This window comes from Procambarus clarkii, chromosome 20 (assembly GCF_040958095.1).
Source record: "Procambarus clarkii isolate CNS0578487 chromosome 20, FALCON_Pclarkii_2.0, whole genome shotgun sequence".
Lineage (NCBI taxonomy): Eukaryota > Metazoa > Arthropoda > Malacostraca > Decapoda > Cambaridae > Procambarus > Procambarus clarkii.
Genome location: NC_091169.1, coordinates 26,477,462 through 26,487,947, shown reverse-complemented (window position 1 = coordinate 26,487,947; position 10,486 = coordinate 26,477,462). Strand labels below are relative to the sequence as shown.

The window sequence follows — 10,486 nt, the reverse complement described above, 5'->3', positions numbered from 1 at the left end:
TGACTTCCTCAATGTTAATATATAAGGCTCAAGGCCGGATCATCCCATCACTGTCACACGGGACCAAAGGCGGGACCAAAGAGCCAGAGCTCAACCCCCACAAACACAACTAGGTGAGTACAACTAGGTGAGTACGGGAAGTCCGGGGTTCGATCCCCCACCGGGATGGATTTTTTTTTTTTGCAAAGGGGGGACTTATTTTAATTTTAATTTTATGCAGGCATTTATAAACGGAAATCTATACGCTGGCAGGATTATGTCTGATACTGACAATTCAACGTAAAATAGCACCTCCCCGGCGGGGAATCGAACCCCGGTCTCCCGCGTGACAGGCGGGGATACTCACCACTATACTACCGAGGAATCTGAAGTGAAGATGTTTCTACATGTATTGTAGGATCTATGTCAACTTTGTCAGCTGCATTAATAACATAACACACACACACACACACACACACACACACACACACACACACACACACACACACACACACACACACACACACACACGCACGTTCCGCTAGAGTTAAGTCTCAATATATGGGTGTTCCTTCACCCAGCGAGGCATGGGGGGTCCACTACTGCCCACAGGATGGGTATGGGGTCCACTACTGCCCACAGAATGGGTATGGGTTGCATAATAAATGAACAAACTCAAAATCGATAAGGAACAAGGAGAAGAGCCAGTGTTACTAACCCGTCCTCCTGAAATGACAGTACTTTTAGTAATTACTTGATCGAAAGTGCCAATATGCACTGATGGACCGCCAGTACACCAATTTTGTGTACGATTTATTTTATAGTGCGGGAAAAAAACCAAGTTAGAAGCAAGTGTATATCTTCCTATACCTAGTATAGCATATATATGTTCTATATTAAGCCTAAGATAGCATATATTAGGCCTAGGATTGCTAGTTTAGGTTAGGTCTTAAAATTATGTTGCGGCTAAAAAATTTTTTTTTGGGTTGTTCGGATTGAACAATATAAAACGTAACTTTCTGAAGGTCCATCACTACATATAGTAGCTATTTGGTCGAAAGTACCATTAAGTACTTTTATTTCAGGACAACGGGCTGAAGTGAAAGTACTTTTAAGTACTTTCACTTCACCGGATACACGAGGCCGGCGCAGGCCTTGTTAAATACACGATCACTGAGTCACTAACGAACAAATTACTATTTTCATAACATTAACTTCTGTATAACTAACACATTTTAATATACAAACTGGATATACTGAATAAAATGTTAAAAAATCCGAACTTAATGACATCTATGTCTATGAAAGTGAATGTTTAGGTGTCTGTGTATCTATATCTGTTCGTCTAAGGTTAGAGTCCATTATAAATAGGTTCGTCCAAGACTATTGGAGGCTAAGTTCAACCAACTTTTCAAGATGACACATGGGTGGTATGGACCTTTCATAGGCTGGTTGGGGACGGGGCTCCCCAGTGATCCTTCAAGAGGTCGAATCAGCTCCTATTCTGAATCCCAGAGACTATGAACTCTCAATATTGAGTTATGTTTTCCATAGAGATTATTTACCAGTTATTCACCTGTTCATAATATCCCAACTTGCAATGTAATGATAACGTTTTTTTACTACATTGTAACGACTTTCTTTATCAACGTTGTTACGACGTTGCCTCAAAGTAACGAGTACAACTATAATGGTGTGGTTACGTTGTTTGTTGGGACTGTTTGTTTGTTTTGAGTGAAATGAGGAAGGGGGAGAGATCTGGAAGAGGGGAAAGAAGAGATAAGGGGGGATTAGGGAAGAGGAGGAGGAGGAGAGATAATGAAATGACTGGAAAAGAGGGTGTAGGGAGGGGAAGTGAAGGGAGAGGGGACCTGGGCACCGCAGGGTAACCCCCATCCAGTCCATTATAAACAGGAATATAATGATGTCACTTGACACAGGAGAAGTCCCCCTACGACGTCAACACCCTCATATGACGGGTTAAAACTGTCATGAGGACGGGGCTGCGGCCACAGAGTGTTGACAGCGATAACCCCACCTGCTAGTAATGAGGCAATTTGACTGAAAGGAAGCCACGGTGAACCATCTGGATAAAGTTAATTAGGGGGTCCGCCCGCACAGGGGACCCCCCTGTGTAGCTGGCTCCCCTTGGGGAGTATCTTGACACAGAAGGTGAGAGAGCTGGGGGAGAGTGTTGGTTACAGCCCCTCGGGGCCCTGGGGGAAACGGTTGGTTACAGCCCCTCGGGGCCCTGGGGGAGAGGGTTGGTTACAGCCCCTCGGGGCCCTGGGGGAGAGGGTTGGTTACAGCCCCTCGGGGCCCTGGGGGAGAGGGCTGGTTACAGCCCCTCAGGGCCCTGGGGGAGAGGGCTGGTTACAGCCCCTCGGGGCCCTGGGGGAGAGGGCTGGTTACAGCCCCTCGGGGCCCTGGGGGAGAGGGCTGGTTACAGCCCCTCGGGGCCCTGGGGGAGAGAAAGTTAGGCGGAGAGTTAAACCACATCTCCAAAATAACCGAAATATTCAATTACCCATAAAATTCAAAAATTCACATTCTCGCCGGAGCCCGTATGAACGAACAAAAATTATAAATTATCAATAAAAATTAATTATAAAATTAATTATAAATGTTAACAATAAAACCTATAGCAACTTGTGGGTATTGACTGATGTATAATGACCCATTTTTTCTGTTTTTTAAAAACGTTTCCATAACTTAAATTTCAATAAAAAAACATTTCAAAATTAATTTACATTTTTTAGTAGTAATTTTATTAAGACGATTTATAATTATATATGTCGTTAAGCCGACCAATTATCATGGTATAAATGGCATGATTCTTTCAAAGGGTGAAAATAATCGCGATTTAGGGAAGAACTTGGATAAGCCTACTAATCATCTGGATTTGGCGACGATGATTTGACGATGATCTGATGATTTTTGACGATGATGGCGACGATGAATTGACGAGCATTTTATAGACCTATACAAAAAATTACTCGGTGGATCGCTAAATCCTGGATTTAAAATCCGTCTCAAAAAATCGCCCGTATTTTGTTAACCTCAAAGACTTTCGAAGGATTTATGAAAACCTTCGAATTTCTTGAAATATATAAACGTCTTTAAATTGGACCATTTTTTACAAATCGGCTCAAAATTATCGGAAAAAGTGACGCCTCGACTTTATCCGGATTTAGAGTTCCCGTCATCCGGCGGATCCGTCCGGTGAGCGGCTCATCGATCTGCTCTCAAGAGCAGGCCATTAAAGGCGGATTTGGGGCTATTTTACACCAGGATGACGCCCTTAAGAGCGCCTAATGGGCAGCTGTGACGTCACCACCTTGACAATGGTTCCCACCTACTCTGTTTGTCCCATTATTTGGTTTCCAAGCGGGTACCCTCCCTTCCCCCCCCCCCTAACGCGGGTACCCGCCCTCTCTCCCTGCGTGGGTGGGTACCATCCCTTCTCTAATCTCCCCACCACCTCCACTAATCTCACCACCTCCTCCACTAATCTCTCCACCACCTCCATTAATCTCTCCACCACCTCCACTAATCTCCCCACCACCTCCACTAATCTCCCCACCCCCTCCTCTAATCTCCCCACCACCTACACTAATCTCCCCACCACCTCCACTAATCTCTCCACCACCTACACTAATCTCCCCACCACCTCCACTAATCTCCCCACCCCTCCACTAATCTCCCCACCACCTCCATTAATCTCCCCACCACCACCACTAACCTCCCCACCCCCTCCACTAATCTCCCCACCACCACCACTAACCTCCCCACCCCCTCCACTAATCTCCCCACCACCTCCACTAATCTCCCCACCACCTCCACTAACCTCCCCACCACCTCCACTAATCTCCCCACCACCACCACTAACCTCCCCACCCCCTCCACTAATCTCTCCACCACCTCCACTAATCTCCCCACCACCTCCACTAATCTCCCCACCCCCTCCTCTAATCTCCCCACCACCTCCACTAATCTCCCCACCCCCTCCTCTAATCTCCCCACCACCTCCACTAATCTCCCCACCACCTCCACTAATCTCCCCACCACCTCCACTAATCTCCCCACCACCTCCACTAATCTCCCCAACCCCTCCTCTAATCTCCCCATCCCTGGAGTAATCTCCCCACCACCTCCACTAACCTCCCCACCCCCTCCACTAATCTCCCCATCCCTGGAGTAATCTCCCAGCCTTCACTGCTGACTGTCGTGGGGAGCAAAGCTGGTTTAATTATGTTCCTTATGAAGCCTCCCTGGACACTCTCCAAACCGGTTTAAAACACTTTTCGTTAATATATATACACCATTATTCACTTAAGTTCTGGCAAATTAACACTTTCTGCTATTCACACTTTGGCCGTAGTACCATGAAACAGACGATCCTCCCCCACAGATTCCCCCCCACAGGTCCTCCTCTTGCTCAAAGCAAACAGCTAGTCATTTGTAAATATTATTATTTGTAAATATATGTTATTTGTAAATATTATTATTTGTAAATATATGTTATTTTGTCAATATTTCACACCCACTGGGCTCCTCCCACCGGCGGACCACCACCATGCCAATGGTTGACTATTATATTATTTTTGTGAGATGGAGACAAAGAAATAATAAGAGGAAAAAACTGAGACGCAATGAGAAAGAGGTGGATATACAGAGATAGACAAGAGATATAGAAGGACAGACAGAGAGACCGATAAGGGAAGAGATACATAAACACATACAGTAAAACAGAGACAGAGAGACATATAGAGAGAACAGAGAAGGATGGAAAAGAAGGAGAGTGGGAAGGGTTGTTTGAAGAGAGGGAAGCAGAAAGGGGGAGAGAAGTGAGGAAGGGGATGAGATTGTGGAAGAGCGAGGGAACGAGAAGTGAGAGAAGAGGGGAGAAAGGAAGAGATGGTGGAGAGGGGGGGGGGTAGAGAAAGAGAGATGAATGAGAGGGAGAATAGGATAAAAAAGTGAAATGGTGAAGGGCGGAGAGACCCGGGTACAGCCGGGTATCCTCCCGAAAGCCGGCTGCCTTCCTGCGAGGGTGGAGTATATGCGTGTGGAGGGCAGCTAGGGGCTCAAGTCCCCCTCCAGAGTGCTCAGCCTCGGCCCACTGCTTCGCCCTCTCTTCATCAGAGCCGTGTCGAGGGAGTCCTCTACTCTTATTGCCTCTTCTTGGAGGAGGAGGAGGAGGAGGAGAGCTTCCTCCTCTTCTTGGAGGAGGAGAACTTCCTTCGCTTCTTGGAGGAGGAGAGCTTCCTTCGCTTCTTGGAGGAGGAGAGCTTCCTCCGCTTCTTGGAGGAGGAGAGCTTCCTCCTCTGCTTGGAGGAGGAGAGCTTCCTCCGCTGCTTGGAGGAGGAGAGCTTCCTCCGCTTCTTAATCTTTCTCCGCCCAGTGAGTCCCACGGCTCATGATTACCTTGAGAACCACTAACCCTAGTGGCCTCAACGAGGTCAGGAAGCCGGCTGCTTGTCGACGGTCCCTCCATATGCCTTGAGGATTCTCAAGGCTCGTCCAGTGTTCCAAATCTCCCGCCAATCTCCTGCCTTCACCGGAGGGCAGCTCTTCTGCCAACCACACTGGGAGGTGGAAGGAGAGGGGGGGGAGGGGGGCGGGGGGGGGAGGGGGGGAGAGGGGTGAGAGGGGGGAGAGGGGAGGGGGGAGAGGGGAGGGGGGGTTTAACATAGGTCCCGCCTCGAGTTTTGGGTTAATTAACCCAGATCTGGTCCGTTTTCTTGTATTGGACTTGGGCGCAGCGACATGTTGAGGCGCGGGGGGCGCCACCCCCCTCCCCCCCAAGTCCTTGACTCGCCTCTCTACTCAGTCATTAACCCCGAGACTTGCACTAACTCCTACACCGAACTTGGGCCTCTCCCCGCCACTCTCCGTGAGCGCCCTAACTTTTAAAGAGACTTCCGTCGACGCTCACCTTAACTGTAGCGAGAAGCGCTCTCATCAACTCCCAATTTCTGTTAACACACATTGAGAGATTCTCGTTTTCTCTTTAAAGTCGGCTTGTGGCAGTGTGGTAATATAAGACTCCGATCTCAATCTCGCCAGAACGAAACAGCAACATCTCGCTGACGGTCTTGGCTACGGTCTTCATCCCCTGAGATTTCTTATTAATTCCGCCTCTACCCTGGTCGTGAGCGTTTTTCTACTCTCTCAGGAAAAAAAATATTGAAAGCTATTTGTCTTTCCTCCAAACCGCCGACTCCCGGACTCCCAATAACGTCCGCTGCCTCGACTTGAAGCACTGCTTCCTTGTAACTCAAACTGAGACTTGCACACCGTCTCCCCCCACCCCCCCCCGCCATGTCTCTCTTTCTCTCTCTCTTTCTCTCTCCGTCTCTGTCTCTCTCTCCCTCTCTCACCTCCACCCCAGCTCTCTCGTGAGAGTGTGGTCGTGATCCATGAAGTGTAGAACACGAGCAGGGAGGCTTAGGGACGGCAGCTTGACACACACACACACACACACACACACACACACACACACACACACACACACACACACACATACACACACACACACACACACACACACATACACACACACACACACACACACACACACACACACACACACACATATGTAGATATGATAGAGCCCAGTAGGCTCAGGAATCTGTACACCAGTTGATTGACAGTTGAGAGGCGGGACCAAAGAGCCAAAGCTCAACCCCCGCAAGCACAAATAGGTGAGTACAAATAGGTGAGTACACACACACACACACACACACACACACACACACACACACACACACACACACACAATGATGTGACAGCCAGTCACATCACTGTGGGTGAACGGCTGTTGTAGGGTTGTAATTGGCTTAGCTGCCAAGGCTCACGTGGGTGCAGGAGCGCTTCCAAGGCCGACAGGAAGGGTCGCAAAAAAAAAATACGGCCGCAGAGGTAAGCAAAGTGGCTCGAACCATTAACATAATCCTGGAAATATCTATAGCATATCTTGAGGGTCTCGAAGATCTGCAACAAATCAACAACCTTTTCAACATCTTTAGCCGGATTGTCTGGGAGAATTACCTGAGAGAGCAGTCCATCCTTGTTTAGCGAGCATTTAGAGTAAAACTGAGGACCATTTAATTCCCGACAAACACACACCGAAACTACGACGTTGGTACAACGTTCGAACAAGTTTTAACACTTCCTAACCAGTTATAACAACCAATATAGCAAGTTGTAACAACGTTCTAATACGTCATAAACACGTTAAGCCAAGATGTAACACCTATATTACAAGTTGTAACAACGTTCTAATACGTCATAAACACGTTAAGCCAAGATGTAACAACTTTATTACAAGTTGTAACAAGCGGAAAATAGAGACAGTTTCGGTTTGTGTTTCCAGAGTTGTACATATATTGATATAAAAGGCAATTAGAAAGTTGAAATCGATACTATTCAATTTGAAAAAAGCGTTTTGGAAAAGTTTTGTCCAAATTCATTGGCATTTGATACCACGAGTAAAGCCAAGACCCAGCCATAACTGCTCCATAGCCACATCACGTGGAAAATATCAGTGAAGTAACAAGTGATGACACTGAGAAAGGGGAGAACTGATACACACAGAGAATGACAAGAATGTGTGAAGAAATCAGCAAGAGATTCCAGGAGGCCTTCACAATAGAGCAAGGAGAAGTCCCTGTACAGAAAGAGGAGGCGGTAAACCAAGCATGATCACCACCTAAAAAAATAAAGGAGGAATTGACAGTGTGGAAAAAGGCAAACTATTTAGCTTAGATGGAACACGAACAAGGAGGGAACCTTATCTTGAGGTTATCTTGAGATGATTTCGGGGCTTTAGTGTCCCCGCGGCCCGGTCCTCGACCAGGCCTCCACCCCCAGGAAGCAGCCCGTGACAGCTGACTAACTCCCAGGTACCTATTTACTGCTAGGTAACAGGGGCATTCAGGGTGAAAGAAACTTTGCCCATTTGTTTCCGCCTCGTGCGGGAATCGAACCCGCGTCACAGAATTACGAGTCCTGCTCGCTATCCACCAGGCTACGAGGCCCCTAAGGTCAGACTCTATACACAGCTTCAGCTGTAGATATGACAGAGCCCAGTAGGCTCAGGAACCTGTACACCAGTTGATTGACAGTTGAGAGGCGGGACCAAAGAGCCGAAGCTCAACCCCTGCAAGCACGACTAGGTGAGTACACACTGATGGACGTCAGTACATTAGACAACCAATGGTTAGAAAGACGGAACCCAAGAGCTAATTAATGCTCGATCAGGCAGGCACAAATAGTAAACACACACACACATACACACACACACACACACACACACACACACACATACACACACACACACACACGCACACACACACACACACACACACACACACACACACACACACACACACACACACACACACACACACACAAACTTTTTCCTTCCACAAAAAAAATAAGTGTCATGAGAGATTCAGTGTTCCGTTCTTTCTGTAGATTTTCTCAAACTAGTTAGTAATGGTGTCCACAAAGTTTGGCGGCGGGAGAGGGGAGAGGAGGGAGAGGGAGAGAGGGGAGGGGGAGGGGGAGAGGGGAGACGAGGGAGAGGGAGAGAGAGAGGGGGAGGAGTAGCAGTGAGGGAAGGGGAGAGTGAGGTGAGGAAAGAGGGGAGAGGAGGAACGTAAAGAGGGGAGACGATGGAGAGGAATGAGAGTGGGGTAGAGTGAAAGAGGAGGAGGTGAGGGAAGAAGAAGGAGGAGGAGGAGGGGAGAGAGAGAGAGAGGGGAAGGGAAGCAAGAAGAAGAAGAGGAGAAGGAGAGAGAGAGAGAGAGAAGAACGGGAAGGAGCTCTGGACGTGATTCTCCCTATGACTGGGAGGAGGATGATTAATGTCTCCTCTTAAGTTAATATCTTTAAGCTTCTATTTTATATAAAATTTTGTTTTTGTCTTGATGACTCCAACGAGCCCCCCCCCCCCCACCCCGTCCTCGTCCTCGTCCCCGTCCCCGTCCTCGTCCTCGTCCTCGTCCTCAAATATAGCTTCTCTTTCTCTCTACGGACTCAAGAGTGCAGGCAAAGTCTGAGTGAAATGAAAATAAACTCGAATAGGTCTTTATTTTGTTTAATAAGTCTAGACCTGCCCAAACAGGTCTAGACCAGGAGTTTCGAACCTGTGGTCCGCGGATCCTCGAAAGGCTGAAAGCGAATTAAAAAAATATATATATCTTCCTAATGTCAATATATTATGGAATCATTATATGTAGATATAGAAATAAAACTAAATATCACGTCTCACTACATATATATATATATATATATATATATATATATATATATATATATATATATATATATATATATATATATATATGGAGGGGACCTACATTCCCTCCAATGCGTTATGTGTGGTTTCCTCCGAGGCTATGGGTCCCCCTTCTTCCAGCCAGAGGTGGTACTCCCTTCCTTATATATATATATATATATTTTTATATATATATATATATATATATATATATATATATATATATATATATATATATATATAGGCTACGGCCACCAGTTAGCACCATATAACACTAGCCTGACTACTAGCCAATTAACTCCACTCACCAGTAACGTGAATGAACAACAAACAATCCAAGGTGGACAGGCCACCAAACTATCATCCCACTCTCACCCTATCCTTATCCCATATTTTTATCCACAATTTCTAACCCCCCCCCCCTCCCTATCGCTCCCAATTTCGCCTCTCCCATCCTTAGCCAGCCATTTGGTTACGAAAACGAAAGGGTCACATTAAACAGGTTCTTTAACACTGACATTTACTTAAGTGCGTCCTCGGCTACGTGTGTCTTTCAACTGAGAGAGGCAACAGAAAACGAGTTTGTCATTCCTTAATAAAATCGGCTTTTTGAGTAGTCAAGACTTTTCAAAAACCCAGAAAGCTGTGGGAAGATTAGAGGAGTGGGTCGGGGGGTGGGGGGTAGGGGGGAGTTCTTGGTGCTGAACATGTTCAGGACACTCGGCTCTAACAGCCCGTCCTCCTGTTAGCTTCCCCAACGTCAAGAAAACGGTCAATGTAAAGTGCCCTTCCCTAACCTACCAGAGGACCCAAAACAGAAAACGGGACAGCACGTCACTTTCGCCAGCCGCTTCCGTTTTCTAGCACGACAATCTTTGGCCTTCTGTAACGCATACGATCGAAAAGCGACGTTCTTTGTAGGATGACAGATTGGCTTTAGACCTATCAAAATAGATATTTACATATCTCCATTCAAACAGGAAAAGGGAGGGGGGGGGGGGTTGGACCATCAACAAGCCGCCGGCTTCCTGTCCTCGTCGAGGCCACTAGTGTTAAGTGGTCTCACAGGAATATGGAATATACATGGAATTAATCAGGAATATATTTAAAGTTACCCAAAACGTCTTAGGTTAGGTTAGGTTAGGTTAGGTTAGGTTAGGTTAGGTTAGGTTAGCATGACGCAAATAAGAAATGTGACATTTTCTGAGTTGGTAATGAATA

At 46.8% G+C, this 10,486-nt stretch overlaps 1 non-coding gene across 1 annotated transcript; it reads right to left on the bottom strand.

Annotated features, from left to right (window-relative positions):
* Positions 1 to 291: 291 nt before the first annotated feature.
* Positions 292 to 363, bottom strand: TRNAD-GUC (transfer RNA aspartic acid (anticodon GUC)). Its single transcript has one exon. It is a non-coding gene; the product is annotated as a tRNA-Asp (tRNA).
* Between the last annotated feature and the right edge of the window lie 10,123 nt (positions 364 to 10,486).